Consider the following 11,425-nt stretch of genomic DNA (forward strand, 5'->3'; position numbering starts at 1 on the left):
GTAAAGACTCCACAAATTAGTCATGGTAAACATTTTCATGGGCAAGAGAATCCTGTTTGATAGATGCATATTTTTGCCACAATAAATGGGTTAGTCTTTAAGGACTCAAAATAGAATTGCAGTTTTGCCATTAGCTTTGGCAGGTGTGCGTTGTACCCACAGAGTGAACGCCTGTTCTCATCTTGCCTTGCCTGTCTGTGGCCTCAGATAAGTCGGTCAAGAGCTCAGTGGGCATCTGATGAGATTTGTGGTGCATGCCCTGTATGTTGGGTATGGACAATAAGGACTATGGTTTGTATCAAACAAATTCCTTCCATATGCGCAAGGATTTCTGCTTGCACATGGAACCTCCTCTTTCCCCATGTGTGCACTCCATGCAAATCTGGAGGTGGAGGTGGGATACTCAAAGCAGAGGCGGGTGGCTCAGGGGGAGAAGGAGGGGAGGCGTTTCAGCTGTGTAAGTAGAAGTCCTTGTGTGAACAGGACAGCTTTGTTGGATATAACCCTTTATCTTCCTAACTTTTGAGAAAGAGGTTTGAATGTCTACTACACTTTGCCATAATTATTCTGGCAACTTTCCATCATTTTAGGGTGGTATTTGGCATACAGAAACGTGACTGTTTCTTTAGGTCCAAATTGTGCAATAGAGCAAAGCTGGGTAATAGCAGCCCAGAGGACCTTTAAAAGTCATGCCTAAGGGAAGCAGTTGGGAAAAGAGAAGCAGCAGCAAGATAGCAACAACCTGCAGTCTTCCCACCCCAAATCTTCCTCTTCAAGAGTCCCCCTTCACCAGGTTGCCATTCCCAAGTTCCAAATTTCTAATTCTGCCTCTTTGCCATTTGCACACGATCTTTAGCGCCTTGTGGAATCCCGAAGGCGTCATAAAAAAGGTAACTTAAAACTTAGTCTAAATGTGGAGATAATCCTAGAGCATGTCATATTTTGCCCGCCATAATACAGTTAATGCTTGAGTTGGGATGCATTCAGTTGTAGGACTTGTTGCCTTAGTTTACTGCTTATGGTACGGGTGCTTCTGTCCCAATTTCTAATGTTCTTTTCACATTGCAGCAAGTGTCACACCATCAAACTGTGGCTTTTTGATTGCTATACTGCCATGTACTGCTAAATTTCTAAATGGTAGAAAAGAACTGTGTTCTGGGCTGCAGTCCCAGATTTTTGCCAGGGCCGTCTTTACCTGGGGGTGCAAGGGGTGCGGGGCACCCCGGCGCTGAATTCTGGGGGGCACCAGATGGCTGGTGGGTGCGCAGCTTCCCTTCCAAGCCTCTGCGGGGATTGCTCTCCTCCCGCAGTGGCATGGAAGAGAGTTGGCGCCCCCCAACCAGAGGGCTGGCAGTACACAGCTTCCCCCCCATCCATGTACAGGATGACCTTATCTAATACATGGAAAATATGGTAATTTGGGGGTGCTGAGTGGATCTTTACATCTTGGCGCTGCATATGCTAAAGGCAGCCCTGATTTTTGTCACATGCATAGCAGCAGCATGATCATGAAAGCCACATGGAAATCACAAAGCAAACTCCCACAATTTTGCTAGTTAAGGGATTCTTTTCTGGAAACAACGAACATGGAAAGGAGTACTAAACTTCTGCTGGATGCCATAAGATTTCCAGGAGTGGTTTTCAAACTGTGTGAAAGATCACATACAACACAAAAATTAACAAGTAAGGAAACACTGGGAAGATGGAATAAAGTGCCTTCTGAACTCAACCTTGCTAAATTGAGAAATAAATGCTTTGAGATTAGGGCAATGTGTCTATGACTAGAATGATTGTACAGAATGATTACTGACTGCTTCACATTTGCAATGCCCCATTTTGTGTGTGAGTGTGGGTGGGGGGGGGAAATCATTTGGATATATTGTTTGATATGGACAGATTTTTCCTAAGTTTTCTGGTAAGAGCCTTCTCCCTTTCACATTCCAATCAAGATGATCATAAACACTACTCTTCAGGTCTTGGCTTCTTCCCTCCCCAAAAATAAATGTATGGTGCCATCAAAACCTGATGAACCATGAAGGTTGTGTGCTTGCAGATAAAACCAGGAAAACACTATTTGCATTCTCACACCACAGAATGAGACAAACCTCGAGAATATTAAAGAGTCTGAGGAGCGTTGGGTTCACAGAGTCGGCACAGTTCACTGCCCCAGAGAGAACTCCAGATGAGGCAGTAGAGCACAGTCAAAATGCTTTTAGGCAACAGTCCACAAACCAATTATGTGAGGGTTGATTTCAAAAACTGGACCGAAATGCATTAAATACAAGCACTCTGGATTAGCTGGTTGGTGGAATGCACTGTTAAAATGCATTATGCAGCCATTCTGTAAGGCGATTCTATACCAGTCATTGCCAATGTGCAGTTGAGTCATTTGATCTAAAAGGCTGGTTTTATAACCAGCATGTCCAATGAGGGATGGGATAGAAATTTGGCTTGGTTAGGATTTTAATGTGAACCGAAACATAGCTGTCCTTCAAAATTTGTGCTTCCCTGAATTTTGTGATGAATGATCCTTGTCCCAAATAATGTGTCTATTTTTGTGGATAGACATGCATAGATTAGTGAAAATAAAAGACATAGATGCATTATATTAAGGGATATTGCTTGCAAAAATTATTTGTCAGGCAAAGTTGCAAATGAAATGTGTATATTAGGAGACATCTGCACTAACATTTTATTTTGTGTTTTTATGCTGTGAGCCACCCTGAGTACTCTGGATGAAGGGCAGTATATAAATTTTAGAAATAAATAAAGTTACATGATGGTGAATTTTTAAGAATTTCCTCCCCTGAAAAAATGCAAACAGATGTTGGAATACACAGAACTGGAAAAATGAGAAACCGAGAGAAATGAACATGAGTGGCTCATTCACGCACATTTTAGATACATGCTTTGCTGGAAAATGGTCCTAGGATCAATCCCATCTGGTAAAGACTCAGGTGATGTTCTTTGTCTAATCTGAAAGGAAATCTATTTTAGTTGCTTTTTTATTATTGCTTTTATTGTTTTATATGTTGCTATTGTCCCTGTGTGTGATGAGGTACAAATATGAAAATTAGAGCCCCTTCTTCAAATTGCCACAGCAGAGATAGAAGTGGCTGTGTTTCTTTGATGTCAGCTATGGCTCCATAACTATGCTGATTTATACTGGCTGAAGGCCTGGCCTGTTTCTCTCACCAGCCAATTGCCCATGATTGATGAGGGTTGGCTTTTTACAAATAAACACTTTTCATCACACCATGGAGCCTTGGAGGATCAACATATTCTCCAAAGTGTACTGTTGATTGAGAGAAGTATTGCTGCACAATTATCCACAGACTGGCCTTTTCAGTTTTCATTTGCATATCAGTGGACCGCTGAGATTTTTTCTTTCTTTCTACACATCATGACTCCCTAAAATGTAGCAGCAACTCATTCAGTGTGACACACCAGAAATGTCAGCTCCAGTCTGGAGCTTTTTGAAGGCAGCACTACTGCGAATAACACAGGATACCTCTTCCCGCTTCCCCTCCATGTCATTCTGCCTGTTTCTCACTTCTAAGTAAAGAGAAATGAGACCTGCTGTATTCTGAAGGCCAGATTGAGAGTGTTCAGAAAAAAACCCAGGGAGCAATAAGTTAGAACCGCTTAGTTCAAACAGCACAAACCCATCTTCCCAACAGGAACTAATTTGTTTACAATCGCCCGTCTATGCAAAATGTGCGACAGATAATAGCCAGAAATTGGAAATCAAATGACGGGGGCATGAAGCAAGAGTGGCTTAATATAATTTGTCAAAGCAAATAAAAACAGCAAGACAAGAAAATGCAGAGGATGATTTCTATGGACAAAGGTATTGGATCACGATAAGGATTATTCATTTGTTATTACAATTTATTAATTTCATATCCCACCCTTCTTCCAAAGGGGCCCTTTTTTCTGCAGTATGGCTCCCTTTTAACCACCCTCAGCTGGCTCCTAGTCCAGGGGCAAAACTAGGCTTTATTTTACCTGGGTCAAAGATCCAGTTTGGTACCCTTCCACGCACATTTGCGTACAGTGGTACCTCGGGTTACAGGCGCTTCAGGTTACAGACGCTTCAGGTTCCAGACTCCGCTAACCCAGAAATAGTACCTCGGGTTAAGAACTTTGCTTCAGGATGAGAACAGAAATTGTGTGGCGGTGGCACGGCGGCAGCGGGAGGCCCCATCAGCTAAAGTGGTATCTCAGGTTTAGAACAGTTTCAGGTTAAGAACTGACTTCCAGAATGAATTACGTTCTTAACCCGAGGTACCACTGTACACACACACACACACACACACACAGAGAGAGAGAGAGAGAGAGAGAGAGAGAGGCTGGGAGCCTCAATGGCAACCCTCTGGAGGCTTCACCTGGGGCAAAAAAACCCCAGCTAGCTCCCTTATAGCTATAGCACTGCCTAGTCATCTGAGCAGCACAAGGGGGATTGCAGGGAGAGGTGCAAATTTTCCTCTCCCACAATTCTGTTGGAAGTCCATTCCTCCTCACGCTAGGTGCTGCTGTTAAACGCAGGAAAATGCATTATTCGTGTGGGCATCACAAGGGAGGGAAGATTTAAATTTAATAAATCATCCTAATAATTATATAACAGCACTCTTTGTCTGGTCGCAGTTCCCTTCCCGAAAAAGTCATTTTTTCATGCATGGTGCCCCAAAAGGCACTGTTTTGGGGCACTGCGCAAGATCCCAGCCTTAAAAAAAAAAACAAAAAAAAATTTTTTTTGGGGGGGGGAATCATGTCACAAAATCATGTGAGATCACAGCAACAAAATTGCTGCTGTGACTAAAAATGGGATGCCCCAGTTTTCTTGGGATACATGTGGGGTCTGAGCTTTAGACTACCTAGTTAAAAGGCATGGCTGTCTGCAGTTCTGAGCTCTACACCTTTATGATTAGAAATAAACCAGTTGCCTGAGAACTACACCTCAGATCCCTTCTCCATCGTGACATGGCTGAGGGAAAAGCAACAAAGAGGACTTCTGACAAGTAGAGCACTGTGACAATCCCATCACCAAACCTTTTCATGGGGTTTGCAGCAGCCCATCAGCTTCAAGGATTGAGGTTTATTTAAGGCCTAGGATCTTTATCTGCTGCAGTAATTTACAGGAGAATGTGTCTGTATTTCTGGATTCCTATAGATCTGAAGAATGCAGTCAACCTCCACTATAGAGTGGAGAAGGTGTTTTTTTACTCCGGCACAGATGTTAGCATCTTAGCTAGCAAATCAGAATAGCTATTCTATGAGCAATTAATTAATTACCAAAGAGACCAAATTACTTCCTCGCGTCTATTAAAGCCTCCCTTTATTGCCCAGGAATTTAATCAGCGTGATTTATTTCTTTATTATGCAAAAGTTAAGTACTGAATGGAGACAATAAATCGGATTTCCAGCAGGCAATGCTGACACAAACAAACTTTTACACATAGGTGCTTTCAACCTGGAATGGGGTTTGTTTTTAAGATAATGTAGAAGGGGAGATACTTCTCCCCTCCTCCTCGCTTTGACTTTGATGTTTCAGCAGAGAGTAATTTTGAGCTCAAAAAATTACTCAGTGCAGTAAAAATCAGGTAAAAGGATATGTAAATGTTCTTGCTATTTCCTCGTAACATTCAAAAAAATAAATAAAAATAAATTAGATGTAGGGAAATGCACGTTTAGGGGGAAATATTAAAAGCATCAAGGCACAATTTTTTCAAGCAAGAGAGAAAGCAGCAGAAGCCATGACAGAGAAAACGATCTTAGCAAATATTAACAGGGCCACGACAGGATATATAGTACAAACAATAAGCACGGTCACAAGACACAGATTGATTCACTTCACTTGCCAGAAGAGCTCACAGCAATTGCTTTTCAGGCAGAGAATGCAGTGGGGAGCAGTGATGCAGCCTGGCCTTTGAGCCGATGTGATTCTCCTCAGGAGAAGCTGTATCTCTACTTATTGTGAATGTATATATATATATACACGGACTCTTACACGGGAAGACACCCGAAGACACCAAAACCTGCATTCCTGTACCCGTGAAAATCTACGAAAGCATATATATATATATAGGTTTTGGTGTCTTCGGGTGTCTTCCCGTGTAAGAGTCGGGGTGTCTGTGCGACGTTTCGACGAGGTCTCACTCGTCATCTTCAGGCTGGTGCTTTCGGCTTCTTGTTACTGGAACAGAGCAGAATCTGGTGTTTGAGTTCCTATAAATACTGTTGAGGGGTGTGGTGTATAGCCTCCAACGTTCTGGGCAGAGAGGAAGTTCCTAGATTAGTGTGCCTTTTCTTCTTTTGTTCCTTAATTACTTGAGGGATATCTTGAGTGATTTCATGAGTGATATTCTGAATACCACTGGGTGGGTCATTAAGTGTAGATTAGTTGCTAAAGCTTTCGTGTCTTGACCTCTTGAGCTTGTGAAGAGTTTTTCTGAGAAGATGGCTGTGCTGCATTTAGTTGTGCTCTGGCTTGGCTTCGTGTATAGGGGCGAGCTTAATGACCCACCCAGTGGTATTCAGAATATCACTCATGAAATCACTCAAGATATCTGTCAGGGAACTGACATCAGAGGGAAAGGAGGTGGTAGGGCTCCCAGAGACTGGGAGAGACTCAACAGCCAAAGCCGGGACCAGCAGGGGGAGCACGGGGTCTCTGGAGGGGAATCTCAGTAATACTGAGAGAGACGCAGCAACGCAGGCAGGAAGCAGGGGAGAGAAAGGGGTGAGAGACACTTCCAGCGAAAATAGTGGGGAGGTGTCAGAAGCAACTGCAGGGAGACCCATGCTTCGTCGGAAGCTGTCACGTCGTGAGTCCAGGAGACGTGTTTCCGTTAAGGAACTTCTTTGTTGGAGGCGTTTCCGCAAACAGCCACTGTCGGACTCCACCAGTGACTAGAGCAGACATGTCTGATGAGCTCTGTCACACACAGAGGCTTGTGGAGCCGCACAAACTCTGAAGGGGCACACTTTTAAGCACAAGCAGCTAATCAACCCCCTGATAGCAGTCCGACAGTCTTTGTACGCTGCCTGTGCAGGAGAAAGCATCATGAGCGACCCAGCAGGAGCCGGAGCCGGAGGAGCTGATCCAAGCTTGGAGGAAAGATACCGAGCATTGGAAGTCCAACTTGCGCTGCAGACGGCGAGGCTGGAGGAGAGGAGGGCGCAGGATGCTGACAAGAAGGGGAGAACCACTCAGTTCCCCAGAAAGGTACCAGGATTGGTGCAGAAGTTTGGGGGGGACCCCAAGGACTATCATGCCTTTAGGACAGAGATGCAATATGCCCTGAATGTGCAGTTTGATGAGTTCCCTGATGAGGAATCGCGAGTTGCTTTCGTAATTGGGCATCTTGAGAAGGGCGCGCGTGATTGGGTTCGGCCCCTGATGGCAACGCACAACGATATCCTAAAGGACACTATGAAATTCTTTCGTGCAATGGATATCATGTTTTCCAGCGATATTGAGGAAGGGTTGGTGCGCAGACAGCTGATGGCTTGCAAGCAGGGAAGCAGATCTGTCCGTGAGTACTGGACTGAATTTACCATGCTGATTCACAGATTGGGGTGGGATTTATCGGCAGCACCCATTCAGATGCTGTTTGAAGAAGGTCTTTCTTCGGCTGTGAAAGACGAGCTGTCCAGGAGCCCCAGGGCTGTGTCGATGGATCAGCTGACCAAGTCTGCGCTGACCATTGGAGCGCGCCAGGAGGCAAGAGCCTTGGAGAGGCGGGAAGGGAGAGGGGAACGTTGGAAGGAGTTACGCATTCCAGACATTCCTGAGCCAGCTTTCCCGCCGGCAGAGCCGATGGAAATCGGAACAGCCCGCGCGCGCGCAGTTTCAAAGCCCAGTGAGGGGGCGAAGAAGGAGGGAAAGGGAGCCCGGAAATGCTATCTCTGCCAACAGCCAGGCCACTTTGCCAGAGTCTGCCCCCAGAGGAAGGAATGGCAAGGGATGGTGGGCGCAGTGGAGGGAGGAGAGCAGGGAGAAACGGAGCAAGTAAAAGCCAACGCCTGGTTGCCGTCAGGGCACTGCAACCAGGCTCAAGAGCAGTGAAAGTGCCCGTACCAGAAGCTCCTCGACCTGCCCTAGTGATTGAAGTGTCGCTAGAGCTGCAAAATGGACACCCCCTACAAATAAAGGCGCTGTTGGATTCCGGCAGCTCTTGCAATTTTATGAGCAAGGAGTTTGCTGCTGAACATCAGATACAGACTATCCCTTTAAGCAACCCCCTGCAGGTGACCACAATCGATGGCAGGGAGCTGTTGGGAGGAGGAGTCAGCTTGCAGACCGTTCCAATGATAATGAGGGTGGCAAGGCACACAGAACTGATAGCGTTTAATGTGGCCACCTTGGGAGGCGCTCCCATTATTTTGGGAATGAGCTGGCTAGCCCTACATGATCCGCTGGTGGGCTGGCATCAAAGAGTGGTTTCCTTCGGTTCAGCACATTGCTTAGAACACTGCAGGGGGGAAAGGGGTTCAGCAGGGGCCCAAGCCACCCTGGCAGGGACTGAAGTAATGGAGAAAGGGAAGGTGCCACCACAGTATGCTGATTTCAACGATGTGTTCAGCGAGAAGGAAGCTGATCAACTACCCCCGCATAGGCCCTTTGATTGCCAGATTAATCTACTCCCTGGAGCCCAGCTTCCTGTAGGCAAGCTGTATGCCATGTCAGACAGGGAGATGCAGGAGTTGAGAGCGTTCATTGACAAGAACCTGAAGAGAGGCTTCATCAGGGAGTCTAAGGCAGCGGGGGGTAGCCCAGTGTTTTTTGTGGATAAAAAAAACACGGACAAGCCGAGGCTGGTATGTGACTTTCGACAGTTAAATGCAGTGACTGAGCCTGCGGCTTTTCCCATGCCCAGGATTGATGATATTTTGACCAGGGTGCGAAAAGGAAAGATTTTTACAAAGCTGGACCTGAGGGGGGCGTACAACCTGATACGTATAAGGAAAGGGGATGAATGGAAGACCACCATGTTCACCCCTTTGGGGGCATTTGAATATCTCGTGATGCCTTTTGGATTACAAACAGGCTCCGCGTGTTTTCAAAGTTTTATGAACCACGTGCTGGGGCCTTTGCTCTACAAGAATTGCGTGGCCTTCCTAGATGACGTGTTGGTGTATTCGGAGAACGAGGAGCAACATGTGAGAGACGTCAGGGAAGTGTTGAGCAGGCTGCAAGCCAACCGACTGTGGGTGAAACTGGAGAAGTGTCAGTTTCATACCAAGGAGGTGGAATTCCTGGGGTACCGCTTGTCCGATAAGGGGTTGGCTATGGACCCCAGCAAGGTTCAAGCGGTGCTGGAATGGAAAACACCCAAGACCAAGAAGGATGTGCAGAGGTTCCTAGGGTTTGGAAACTTTTATCGTAAGTTCATCCGGAACTTCGCCCACCTGACGGCGCCCATCACGGACTGTCTCAGCGGCAAAAAGAAGTTTGTTTGGACGGGGGAGGCGGAGAGAGCGTTTGATGAACTGAAAAAGGCCTTCGCCTCTGACGAACAACTTCTACATGTGGATTTACAAAAAAAGCTGAGGGTCGAAACAGACGCGTCGGACAGAGCCATAGGGGCGGTGCTTCTTCTGCAGCCGGGGAAGGAGGGGTCAGAGTGGCGACCGTGTGCCTTCTTTTCGCGAAAGCTGAACAAATCTGAGAGGAACTACACGGTGTACGACCGGGAACTTCTTGCCATTTATGAGGCCTTCCGGAGATGGAGGCATCTACTAATTGGTGCACAACAGAAGGTGCAAGTGTGCACGGACCATAAGAATCTAGAGTATTGGAGAACTGCGCGAGTGCTCAACCAACGGCAGTTGAGATGGGCCCAGGAGTTCTCCAAATTTAACTTTGAGATTTGTTACGTACCAGGCCCGGAGAACGTTAGGGCTGACGCTCTCTCACGCAAACCTGAATATTTGGAGGGAGAGGGTGCACCCGAGGAGACCCATGTCATTCCCGAGGACCGCTGGGTGTGTGGGGCGGCATTGGTGGGGCAAAGGGAGCTGGTAGAGGGAACGGTGCAGGATGAATACGCCCAGGACAAACTCAGGAGTCTCAGGAGGGAGGGAGACAAACCCGGGGGTTTTGAGGAGAGAAATGGGGCATTGTACTACAAGGGAGCGTTATACATACCGGAAGGGGAATTGAGGGAAAAGGTACTCAAGCAACTGCACGATAACCCCACAGCCGGGCATTTTGGGCAACACAAAACCATGTGGCTGGTCACCAGGGAATTCTGGTGGCCCAAGGTCAGGGAAGATGTGCGGGAATATGTGAGAGGGTGTGACAGATGCCAACGAGCCAAAGGGGAGAGGCGGGCACCGGCAGGTTTATTAGAACCACTACCCACGCCGGAGAGGCCATGGGAGGCAGTGGCAATAGATTTCATGACTGATCTGCCCAGGTCCAAAGGGAAAACAGCCATCATGGTGGTGGTAGACCTGTTAACCAAGATGGCCCACTTTATAGCCTGCTCACATGCGGTCACAGCAGAAGAAACCGCCAAATTGTTTGTGGAAAATGTGTTTAGGTTGCATGGCGCCCCCTTGAGGGTGGTTTCGGACCGAGGGAAACAATTTACTTCCAGGTTCTGGAGGAGGCTCATGAGCTTATTGCATGTAGAGGTCAATTTCTCTACTGCCCGTCATCCCGAAACCAATGGGCAGGCGGAAAGAGCCAATGGTGTCCTCCAGCAATATTTGAGGTGTTATGTTAATGACAGAGAGAATGATTGGGTGGAGAAGCTGGCGTTGGCAGAATTTGCCTACAACAATGCAGAGAACGTGTCCACGGGGATGAGCCCCTTTTTGGCCAATCACGGGTGTCATCCCCGAGCCTTCCCAGGGGGGGAGGGGGAGAACTGGAGCGTTCCAGCCGCAGAACAGTTCGTTGAAGAAATGGAAGCTATCCACCGCCAACTTCAACTTAATTTAAACCGGGCGAAGGAGGAATATAAGAGGCAGGCAGACAAAACCAGAAGGGAAGGGGAAAGCATTAGGGTGGGGGACCAGGTGTGGCTGTCCACCCAAGGGTTACCGTTTAAAGGAGGTTGTAAGAAGTTAAGACCCAGAAGACTGGGTCCATTTGAAGTCACGCAACAGGTCAACCCAGTGGCTTTCAGACTCCGGTTACCGAACCACATGAAGTTGCACCCAGTGTTCCACAGATCGTTGCTGTCACCGTATATAGGGGACAGAGAGGGGAGGGTCAATAGGGGACCAGCGATGGAGGAAAAAGAACAAAGCTACCATGTAGCGGAGATTCTCGATTCCAGGTGGAAGGGAGAGCAAGTAGAGTACTTGGTAAGGTGGGAAGGGGAACCGGAGTCGGAAAACACCTGGGTCAGGGCAGAGGATGTAGATGACGAGGTTCTGATTGAAGCCTTTCATCAGAGATTCCCTCGTA

Source organism: Podarcis vaucheri (genome assembly GCF_965113315.1).
Source record: "Podarcis vaucheri genome assembly, chromosome: 3".
Classification (NCBI taxonomy): Eukaryota; Metazoa; Chordata; class Lepidosauria; order Squamata; family Lacertidae; genus Podarcis; species Podarcis vaucheri.